The sequence below is a fragment of the Neophocaena asiaeorientalis genome, unplaced genomic scaffold (genome assembly GCF_003031525.2).
Source record: "Neophocaena asiaeorientalis asiaeorientalis breed wild unplaced genomic scaffold, Neophocaena_asiaeorientalis_V1.1 scaffold327, whole genome shotgun sequence".
Taxonomy (NCBI): Eukaryota; Metazoa; Chordata; class Mammalia; order Artiodactyla; family Phocoenidae; genus Neophocaena; species Neophocaena asiaeorientalis.
In genome coordinates, this window is record NW_020174560.1 from 3,554,645 (window position 1) to 3,566,477 (window position 11,833).

Sequence of the window (11,833 nt, forward strand, 5' to 3'; positions counted from 1 at the left end):
AAATAGCCAAGTATTCAGCAAAGGCCTGGCTTTCCTTCCTCTCCCTCCTCCCCTTGTTGAGAAATCTCATGACCCGGGAGAATGATTGTGAAACTCCAGTCTGTCTGCAGCCGAGCTGTGGGCTGCTCTTCTCTCTCCTCCGCCACGGCCCTGGTCCCCTTGTCTGTCTGCAGGGGAAGACTAATACCTGTATAGTAAAGCTTTAAGGATCTATAGGTCTGAGTTGGTTCTCTGCTGGCGGCAGCGCAAGCCCTTTCCCGCAACGCCCGGCCTGATCTAATGGGTTTACTGTTGTCCGAGTGCTTCTGCCGAGCCCAGGAAAGCGCTTAGTTAGGAGACGCGTGAAACGGCATTGTTCGTTCCACCGCAAAGCTGGAGGATCATCTTCAAATGATCCACCCTCTGCCTCGGCCGCCCTAGGACGAGAAGGCTTTGTGGAGGGAGCCGCAGAGACGGTTCCCGCCGAGCTGGCCTTTCTGCCTGAGGGGTGCCAGGACGCCAGGGGTAGGGATCATCCCCGGCTGTGTTCATTTTGCCGGGAAGCTTGGGGCTAATTGGGAAGAGAAGGGATGCCCAGGGGATGAGAAGAGGGCATGCGAGTGGGGGAGGTCTCACCGAGGTAGAGGAGTGATAAATATTTGCTTGTAGCAAAACAAGAGTGAAAACAAGAGAGGCTCCTAATGAGAGCCTTGGGGCATCGTGTGTTCTCGGTTCTCAGGGGCCAGCAGTGTGGGTTGGTGTGATTAGCTGCCTTGCTACTTGGCACAAGCCCAATCCCTCTTTTCAATATCAAGTTTCATAAGCGTGGAACAATAACAAATCATTATAAACCCTCTGGGAATGGTGGGAGGGTGGTGGGAGAGTTTTTTCCTCTTCTCTTCGATAAATCCATCTTCTCGGCTCAGGTACGTTTTTTCCCATTGTAAAGAGAGAATGGCAAGGGACGAGGATGTCTCCGAAACTTGCTGTATTGCTAATCTGTCATCAGGCAAAAGTCTTAACACCAGGCTGGCTGCTCAGAGGCCTCATTGTGAGCTGGGGATGGAATTATGCATCGTGAATAAAAACCGCTGTCAACACGCATTGGTTTCAAAACATTAGAGCATATGGTATGTGATTATCTGTATTGTCAAGTGCAATAAAGTGAATTTGGATATAATAAAGAATGTAATATTTTAGAAATTTGGTAATAAACTAAGGAAGGGATGACAGCTGAGGTTCTTTAAGGCCCCAGACACAAATAAATGGAAGTTACTGGTCTTTGCAGCCAAGTAGCAGAATGGCCCCAACATGGTGCTCTGTGCGCTGTGATTTTCACGTCGGGAGAGGCTCCACTGTTTCTCGGTTGCCTTCTCTGGAGAACAGAGGCTCTGGGTCTTGTGTTGACGATGAGAGGAGGATCCAGCCTTTGCCTTCCTACCTGGCCTGCAAGTGTGCTCGGGGCTGCTCTGGGCAGTGGAGGGCCCATCTCCCATCAGGGGCAGCGTTCTCTCCCATCAGGGGCAGCGTTGTACTGGGTGTCAGGCCAAGCCACCCTGAGGATCCTTCTCCCCTGCGGGGGGGTCACCCCTCAGCCTGTCTCCAGCCCTCTTTGCCCCCGTGTGGTCGGTGCAAAAGGGTGATACTCAAAGCCCAGGAATCCTTGCAGCTTCCCCTCTGAGCAGCTACTTTCTGGAGGCTGCCTCCCACAGGGTTAAGTTATTAAATCAATACAGCAAGTCAGTAGAAGTAGAACTAGATCTCCAGAGCAGAGCACAGATGAGTCAGCGTCTGCTAGTACTAGGCGCTGTGCTGAGCTTCATGTCTCAAGCATCATCTTGTGGAAAAGGTCTACAGTCGAAAATATCACCATCCCCATTTTATGGATGAGAAAGTTGAGGCACAGAGAGACATCACACAGCTGATCGGTTGTGGAACTGGGCTTCCAGCCCACGTGGGAACCCAAAGCTCAGACTCCTCTACTCACAGCCCACAAATAAGGAGGCTCTTCCCACTCACAACCTTTTCTACAAATAAGGGGGGGTTCTTTCCACTTATAACCCACAAATGAGAACCCATCTCAGAAGGCCTCGCCACAGGGAACTTTAATTTACAGAGTACCTAGGACCTTGAAAGAATGTTCCAGGAAAATGCAACCAGGTGATTTCTCTCTATTCCCACTTGGGCCTGGCAGAGGCTGGTCAGCATTTTTTTTTTTTTTTTTTTTTTTTTTTCCCCTTAGCTTTTATTTTTGTATCCTGGCTCCAGCGAGGTAGACTCATTTATCATCACTCTAGCAGTGTGCCTTGGCCTTACCCCTATCTTCCTCTGCGAAGGGCTCCTGCCCCACCTAAAGAGCCTGTTGGCTTTCCCTGACTGCTTTCTCAGGTATCGGACCTGGGGCTTCAATCTGACTTCAGCCTTCCAGCTTCCAGGAAACCCAGGCCTTGACCCTCCAGCTTCAGGAAACCCAGGTGTGGCCTCGCCACCCTTGCCTGGCCCCTTCCTTCACCCCCGTCTGCTGTGGCTCTTCCAGTCCTGGCTTCCAGCCCTGATCTCACGTGCGGCCCAGCCAGGCAGGCTGTTTCGTTATTAAGCGTGAAGAATTGGGAGTACCACCATCGGGCCAGGCTAAAGCAATTTGGGCAGCTGGGAAAAGAGAAGACATTTAGTCCATTTCGTGCCTGGATACCTCTGTAATTCCCAGGACAGGGTGGGCAGAGGTTTGAATAAACCCCTCTGGCCTAGGGATCTTATGTCCTGGTTTCCATTGGAGATGACAGCAAGGTGAGTCCAAATTCACTTCTAATCACTTGGCTTTGGCACCTCAGGGTAGACCCCACTAGAGCCCATCCCACTGCAGTCCACATTTATTGATATCTACATTATTTTCAAGTCTCAGCTGGTGGCCCACTTGTTCCAAGCAATATTGGGTATGAAATCCTTATATGAAAACCACAGGCTTGTACAGGGATGATACCCGGAGTGGGCATTATCTCATTTAATCCTCATGCCAGCCCTTTGAGGTGGGCATCCTTATTCCCTTTCTTCAGGTGGAGACCCAGGGTCAAGGAGGTTAAGGGCTTGTCCCAAATCACGCAGCCAGTAATGCTGCACAACCAGGATTTAAACCACATCCGTGGGTTCAAGACTTGAACCTTCCCCAGTGGTCCATGGAGTCTTACTGGTCTGACTTAAATGGATGTTGCTGTTTCTCTTCCTCCCCATCCAAACCCTTCCACATCTGCCCTTTCGAGGAGGCTGCACTGAGTGGTATCAGATCTTACAATAATTTCCTTTGGGCAAAATAGACCTTGATATCCTGTCTCTTGAGTTTCTCTCAGACACGCTCGTAGAACCTGCAGAAGGGCTGAGGGTCAACCACAAAGAACTCTTCTGCCCTTGCTGCCAATTCCCAGGGTTGCCCACCAACAGCCCCCCTCCCGCCGAAGAGCTGCTGAAACTGAACTGAATGATCCTAGTGATCTGTGAGAGTATTAATCCTACTTTCTGTTAATTAACAGTACGATAAAACTGGCATTTCCTAAGTCATCGCTTAACACATGTTTTAGCAATTATGTACTTAGTGGTTTGGATTCAGAATGCTAATAGAATAAAATTTTAATGAAGATACGACACTATGAAAAACTTATTGACAAGAATTCAGGTATTGCTGCCATTAACGTATGGGGGAGGGGTCTCCGTCTGAAGGATGCACCCCCAAAATGCCTCCTAAAGCCTTCTGTGCTCTGAGCCAGGAGGACCCAGGAGATCCTGGAATTAGCAGGTGCTTGAGTCCCATGAATAGCCCACCTGCAGGCCCCTCCTTGGGCGTCGGAGGGGTCCACACCAGCTGGCAGGCACTGAAGATACCTATTCCCACCCTAACCTCTGGCTTTAGTAGTCTCTGTAACTAAGGGATGACTTCAGAACCAGCGTTCAGGACACACAGCCCCACCTTCTCCTTCTAGAGCAGGAGTCTTCAAAAAAAAATTTTTTTTTTAATTCTATATCTTCAAATTTTGTGCAGAAAAAAAATTAACACACAAACCCCCAATACGTTTTATTTAATTTTCAATTTATATACATGTACTACTATGCTAATATCTATATAAAACCTATATAAATAGGAATATAATAGGGTGGGATACATTTGAAATAAGCCGTATTTAGAATTTTATTTATTAATAATTGAAATAGTTTTTGGTGAGAGCAGTATGATTGAATATGCTTTTTCAAAATTCTTGACTTAATAACACTTTGTGATTCAGCTCTAAAGGTTGGATTCTGAGCTTAGCTTATTATTTTGATACTTGGTTTTAATGCCTGTCATAACTGAAAAATACACTTCGAGATACACAGATCTCAGTGGAAGAATCGCATTTGCTGTGCTGACTGAATCATGAGACTAATTTTTCAATCCCATCCTCCAATTATGCAAAGGATTTTGTTGCAATTCGGCTTGTAAATTTCCATCTTCCCTGATGTCAATCAGTTTTGCATGCAAATTAATCAAGTGTTGCATTTTTATATTTTTAACAAGTGGGTTCAGAATCCACTGAAATGTTCATTTAAAAAAAAACGTCTTACAGTTCTGTTCCCAAGTTTTAAAAGTATGCGGATACAAGAGCTTTTGTACATAACCCAGTCATAGCATTTTTAGCAATGAAATCACAGAACAAAAATCTTTTCCAAACATTTGTCTTCCAAGTGCTTTCTCTCAAGCACAAGTTTCTGTTGAAAAGCGGGTTCTTTCTCCCTCACGCAGCTGCTGCTCTCCCGTTTGATCAGAACACATTTTGGGGTGTGAAGTGGCTGGTGAGGAGTCTTGCCAAGTGGCAGAGCAGGGTCAGCTCGCTGTTTTCTCGTAGTGGCAAGGTTTATATCGTTAGCGTTATCTCCAATCTGGTTTTCTTTGCCCATTTTGCAAGGGTTCCTTTACTTAAAGCCAGATCACATAATCTATACATCCATTTATACATCCTGGTCACACCTTAGCAGCGCTGGGTACCGGGCTACACTTGCAGCAGGTAACTAAATGAGGTGCCACTCTGACCTCACCCCCATTGTAGCGTTTCCTTTTTCTCTCCAGGGGTCTATAAAATACCATCCGAGACAATGTCTCTCTGACGTCCGGATGTATGAGGGCACTAGGTCCATTCACTCCGTATATTAAATATGAGTGAAGCTGAAATTAGTTTTAGATGAAAAATAAAAATTAAGCATTATGCTTTTTTCCTCTTCCCAGTGTTTCTTAAACCCAGCTGTACGTCTGAATCACCTCCAGATGTTAAGAACAGTTCCTTTACAGCCAGAAAAAGAAAAGAGGCCAGCCCCCAGCCTGCGGTGGGGACGCGTGTCTGTCTTGTGCAGAGGTACCTCCGTGGGCAGCCACCTACCCCCAAACTCCGGGCAGGCTTACGGGCAGCCCGGCCGGCTGGAGTCCTGGCGATGTGGGCAGAAATGACCCCTCTGCAGGGGGCACGGAGCTGGTGGCGGGCCCAGCGGGCGTCCAGCCAGGGCTCTGTCGGTTGGGACTATTCTGAAAACATACCTCATCATAAAAGTCATATAATTTGTGGTGGCGCTGAGAACCTGCTTCCAAGTCGTGGTTTTTTGATGGAGTTTTGGAACTTTCTCTGAGGCCAGTAACTGTTCCTTGAGAACTTGTTAGAGGGAAGCGGTGGCATCTTGGGATGACTGGGCTTCTCCGAGGGGTCCTCTCTCCATCCTGGGGTGAACGGGGTGCAGGGCTAACTCTGCTCCTTCCTTGCAGCACAGGTTTTTTTGTCCCTGTCGGCATCCCCTTCCCCCTTTGTTTCTGTCTCCTTCATGTCCCCTCCTCGCGGATACCAAGGCACACCCTCCAGAACAGCCCTGCACAGGCTCCTGACCCTGAAGTGAACACAGAGGCTCTGGGGGCGCATCAGGGTTCAGGGGGAAGGCCATACTCAGCCAGCACACGGCCTGCCTCTCAAAACTCAGTCCTTTTTTATTTTTTTTAAACCTAAAGTGATGCAGGGTACTTTTTTTTTTTTTTTTTTTTTTCGATACGCGGGCCTCTCACTGCTGTGGCCTCTCCCGTTGCGGAGCACAGGCTCCGGATGCGCAGGCTCAGCGGCCATGGCTCACGGGCCCAGCCGCTCTGCGGCATGTGGGATCTTCCCTGACCGGGGCACGAACACGTGTCCCCTGCATCGGCAGGCGGACTCTCAACCACTGCGCCACCAGGGAAGCTCTCTCTCCCTGTCTTGAATCCTGTTCCCACAGTGATGGCAAAGCACCACGAACATCTCTTTGACACACATGTCAATGTCAAATGAATTTCAATAAGTGAGGTTCACGGCAAAGGGTAAAGGTGACTGTGGAGATAGAGGTTGGGTTAGGGGAGAAGCCGTAGAAAGTCTCTTGACTGTGGGAGAGGGTAGCTCACCCCTCACAGGTGTTTTCAAGGAAGCCTCCAGGCTGGTGAGGTAGATTTTTTAAATTTCTGTCTCACAGAGGGTAGGATACTGAGGGTCAGAGTGGGACAGCCAGTCATTGCTGGAGCTAGGATATGAACCCAGATCCACCTGGCTCCAAAGTCTAAGCCTGTTTCTACCCCACCTCAGCAGAGGCATCTGGGTGGATTGAAACCCCACCCTAAGCTTCCAGGAGGCTCACTGTGTGGGTGGGGCTCGAGGGCGAGTGTCAGAAAAGCGGAGAGATTTAAAACCCACTCTTTGGGGGAGAGCCTGGGGGTCCTAACCCAGATGTCCACCTCAGTGGGTAAGAGTCTTCTAGCCGGTGCCCCATCTCCCCCGAGCTCAGAAAGCCCCAGGGCTTAGAAGCCTTGAAGGACGCGCTTCTGCCAGTGGAGCCTGCCAAAGCCCCCCCAGGCCCTGTGTTTCCAGAGCAGCCCTTGCTCCAGCTGCACCCGACCTCGGCCTCCTTCAGCCCCCCTCCGCCCCCGCGCTGCCGTCCTGGCACCTTCTGCCGGGGTCCTGATCCGAGCCAGTCGTCTAGCGATTTAATTTGGTGAATTTACCACTGCGTCCCAGAGTTTATATTGGCACTTAACAGCAGTAATATGTGTCTCTCTCGCCAAGAACTGACTATTTTCCCTACCAAGATGGAACACCACGGACAAAAAATAGGTCTGTGAACTAATCTGCTGCCCTGACAAGTGTCATTCACAGAATCACTGCTACGGAGCGCTAGGAATGAAATGAGATTGGGGTTGCCTGGCCTGGATCACAGGTGCTTTTTCCCCCTCGGTTAACAAGAGACTGGGATGAGGCACCCTTTCGCTGTAGCCACAGGCACTTTCAAATCACGCTATCAGTATTCATGGCAGATTTTTCTCTTAGAAAAATGGTTTCGGGGTGGTTGGCAGCATCACTCTCTCTCCCTCCACCCCACCTGCCCCTGAATCTCTTTCTCTCCTACCCTCCCTTCTTCCTTCCCTTCTTCTCCCTCTCTTTTCCTTTTAACCTCCCTCTCTTCCTTCCTGGGTGGTTTTTTTCAGACACGCCCTCCCCCTCATTGTAAAGCTCTCTATACACTCATATAATTTCACAGACTCAGGGAGGTGCCCCTCATCAATAAAAAAAAAAAAAAAACATCTCCCACCACCTGAATGCCTGTTTGGAATTCTAAAGTAGAGCTTAATTGCTTTCACATAAGGATTTGATCTGAGTAAACCACCGTGACCTCTGGGAGTAGAAGCAAGACCAGTCCTTTACACTTTAGTATGAACTGGCTTCCAGTCCTTTCCCGAGTCTGCGGGGGAGAAGCTTCATCTTTGCCCCGATCTCCCCCTGCCTTGGATGAGGACTGCCCCTGGGGCTGCTACGTCCCGTTCTCCATGAAAGAGATATCAGAGCCTTTCTAGAACAGCTTCAGTCTCCCCCTTCATACAAAAGGGGGGCCTGAAGATTCTCTTTCCAGTGGAAAGTTCTGGATTCTTTTCTACCAAATGGTCTTCACTCGGCTCATCCTGAATTGGGAAACATAAAGCAGAGTCAGACTTGGGTGGGCATCAGAATCACCAGAGAACCAGTTAAAATGCAGATTCCTGGGCCACACCCACAGCACCGCCATTAGGGGGCAGACAGAGCTTGGGGATTTGCATTTTTAACAAGCCCCTCACCCATCAGAAGACTCTGCCGAAGGACCTCACCGAGAAGCGCTGGTTTAGAAGCCTACTTCACTTTTACCCCCAACTTGGTTTATGGTCTGTGGGCCTCCATAAATAATCCTTACGGTGCTCACGGTGGTCGTGTGAAAAACTTACTTGTAACTGAAGCCTTAATGAAACACTTGCTGGTTCACAGTTGGCATCTGACCTTTAGAAGGTTGATGCTCACGTTTCAAGGTCAGGTGTTGGTTAGAGCATCCTCGGGCTGAAAGGGAAAAGAAAAGTACCTTTCCAGTTGAGAAACTGGCTCCCGCTGGCCAATGCCGCCAACCTAGCTTAGTATTAATTTAGGGAATTCAGTCTCGAGCAGTTCCTCAGCACTAGATCGGAGTCTGAGAGTGTCACTGCTGTCCTCCGGGCCCCCAACACCTGAGATCCCGCCCTGCCCCGCCTCCACGCTCCCGCCCCCGAAGGTGGCTGAAGAGGCGCGGGTCCAAGCTGGCTCTCCGAGTCCCTTCCCCTCCTGATGAAGCGGTGTGTGGGGACAGAGAGACCCATGTCGATTCACACCAATCCAGTCTCTGCCTGCACGCCAGCCACTTATAATTCCCCACAGCCACAGCCAGCTCTGCAAGGCAGAAAGAAATATGATCAGGCAAGTTGAGAAAATAAATTAAACCGAGTGTCAACTTTTCTTGTTTCTCTCCTCATTATTAAGAGATGGAATGGGGCTCGTTTATCAAGCAGGGGGAGAAATTAATTGACACGGCCTTAATATCATGATGTCTGGCGTGTCTGGTCACATTCCTTCATTTTTCGGAAAGGCATTTTATTATCGTTTACAGCAACCAGCTGCCAAACTGCTGGTGTAAACGAGGAAGCAGGTGCATGAGTGATGCCACAGTGGAAGGGCTGCAGTGGCACCCTGAAGGGCACGTGGCAGGGAGGAAAGGCCAGGTCAGAAAGGACCCCCCCCAAAGAGGCAGCTTGCTGGCTCCAGGTCAGGGAGGAAGAAGGGTATGGGGCAGAGAGAGGACTGTGCTGAGAAGGGATGTCTGCAGACCATCCAATCCATCACCGGCTCGTTTGCCAGCCACGAGGGAGGGTGGTAGCAAGCGTCTGCCTCTGATGGCCTCCTGGCCCACACACCTTTGTTCCCACCAGCCCTGAGTCTGAGTCCTGTGTCCATCGCGGGTCAGTGTGCCTGCCCCTGTTCTTTGCTCTTTATAAGGCCAGGGACGTGAGTGCTTCTCTGTTTATCCCTCCAGGGCGGCTGACCCATTAGAGAGCCAGTTTGCTGCAAGAGGTGTCTACTAGCATCTTGTTTGATGACCCACCCCGTTTTCTGGCAGCTCCATGGTTGGGGTCTGGAAATGTTCAGAGGAGTCCCTACCCTGTGCCCATCCTTGGCTAGACTAGCTTAGGTGATGCTCTAGTTGTTTTTCTTTATAAAATTCATCTTTGTGGTGTCACTGTGAAAACCCTCGGCGTCCCCCGAGTTGCCTTTATGCAGAAGGGCTCAGCTACACACGCCCAGGAGTGAACACTCAGCTGGACCGGACAGCACGTCTCTCCCCCACTCTCCTGGCCCTCCTGCTGGGTCATCAGGCTGAGGGGCTGTCCCCCGGTTTGTAGAGGGTGTCTCAGAGCAAGGTGATGGGGTGGGGTTCCAGAGCCAGGTTGTGGGACACGTTTAGAATCCAGCAGATACTGGATTTAGAGTAACCGACCTTTACATGAAGAAAGGGGGCTGGGGTGGAACGAACATAGGCTCCCCCCCTCCCCTGCTGCCCGGGCCTCAGTTCTTCAGTTTGTAAAGTGGGAACAAACATCGTACTTGGCGAGGGTCGGGTGTAAAGACTGAGTTAAAGAAGGCTGGTCAATACATGCGGTAAGCTTTCTCCTTTTATAATTATTATTAGAATGTGGGCTGATAATAAATAACCACCTTTAGGATACCAGACAGTAGATATGACTGAAGGAATCCCATCCCTGGCTTGGTGGGAAATGACATGCTTATCTGATCAAAATCCACATTAGCGTTTGGGTGTAAGAACAGGCACAGCCAGGACTGGTCACGCCTCCTGCCCAGTACCTGACATCTGAAGATGCTCAGGAAAGTAACGGCAGCTCAGACTGGACTTGACTGATGTCCAGGTAACACGCAGTGAGTATCCCAAAATGGGGATCCGTCATTAGAAACATGTCCTTTCTTTTGGAAAGGCAGCTCGTTTTTTTCTTGGAACAGATCAGTCTTCTGAGTTACGCTTTTTTAAGGACAAACCCAGGGATATGTGAAGCCATCCCATCCCGCCATGTAGGGGGGCCCTCAGACCCCATCCAGGGCTCCAGGAAAACCCTTCCAAGGAGATGAAACCGATTTGCCAAACCTGCTGTAGCCCATGGAAGTGGCCCTGACATGTTCTGAGTTGGGGATGGAGGCCAGCCCAAGATGAAGTGTCACTAACGGACACACAGCTACCGGGGGTCGACTCCGTGCTGAAACCCACAGACCACCACGCTCGTGGCCCAGGTCTCACCTTCCCAGGACTGTGGGGCCTCCAATCCATCTTTGAACACTTACTGATCCAGGGAAGGCCCTGATTGATGACCTTCTCCAGAAAAGCAGGGTGGGGTGGTGAAAGGAGCCGAGTATGACTCCTGGTTCAACTCCTGCTCTGGATTAGTGTCCACACGCCTGCATGGACGAGGCATTTAGGTGGGCAGTTGAGCAAAATGACGACACAGGAGCCTGCCCTGCCTCTCTCAGGGTTGCCTTGGGGACCAGGGAGGATGATGTAGGGGAAGCATTTTGAAACCAGAAAGTGCTCCCCACGCCCAGACCCAAGGGATTCATATTTACTCTGGAAGCGGCCCAGGGATGCTGCCGCTTCCCCCAACACTGGGTTATTAGCAAGAGAGGGAGGTTTCCTGGGTTATAAATACCCTTGCGTACACATACCTTAAATTCCTCATGGGATACTCAGAATAAATCTGACAGTCTGGGTTTTTTTCTCTCTCATTTTTTTCCCCACTAACCAAGTGTGTTAACTCCTGACTTGCATTGATTTTCACTGAAGATGCGTTAGGCACTGTGTGATTGCCTGTTAGTGTTCCTTGACCTATATGATAAGAGACGAAAATTATATTTGAGGCTGGGGTGGGGGCTGTTCCCATCTTTCCCTCCCTGACCTAAAAAAGAATTCTCTGTAAGTTAACTGCTGGGTGTTTCTCAGTGATTGCCTTTGGAGCGGGTCATTTTAAGTTTGAGGTATCTTGTTTTCAGACTTCTCTTGCTCTGTGTGTGTGGTTTTTCATAACTTTGAATTGTTCATAGATGAATATTCAGTTTAGTTTATTTGAATAAAAGAGGGGGAAAAGGTTTGTTAAATGCTTGTCTCTTACGTTACTTGTTAGTTTCCAATAATAGCTTCATTCAGGGGAAAGCTGTCGAATTTCATTTTGAAATGCTGGCTGGCAACCGCTACCCTATTTATATCCGTTTTGAAATCCCTTTTTGTTTGGGGTTAACCTTCCCACCACCTTCTTCGTCCCAGTTTTGTTGACTCCTGGGGCCCCTCAGAAGCTCAGTTGCAGTTCAGGTGGGGACTTCGTGAGAGGCCAGACAGGTGACATTTTGCTGATGACGAGTTGAGAGGGTTTCTAGCCTGTTGTCCCCCAAGTTTTGGCCCTTTGACACTCCCCCTCCCCCCCACCCCCGTTCCCATCCCCTAG

General features: G+C 49.6%; 1 protein-coding gene across 2 annotated transcripts in view; it reads left to right on the forward strand.

The window, feature by feature from the left end:
- The window catches only part of MSI2 (musashi RNA binding protein 2), a 384,024-nt gene that overhangs the window by 291,579 nt on the left and 80,612 nt on the right, over nt 1–11,833 (forward strand). The gene's annotated exons all lie outside the window — the stretch shown is intronic.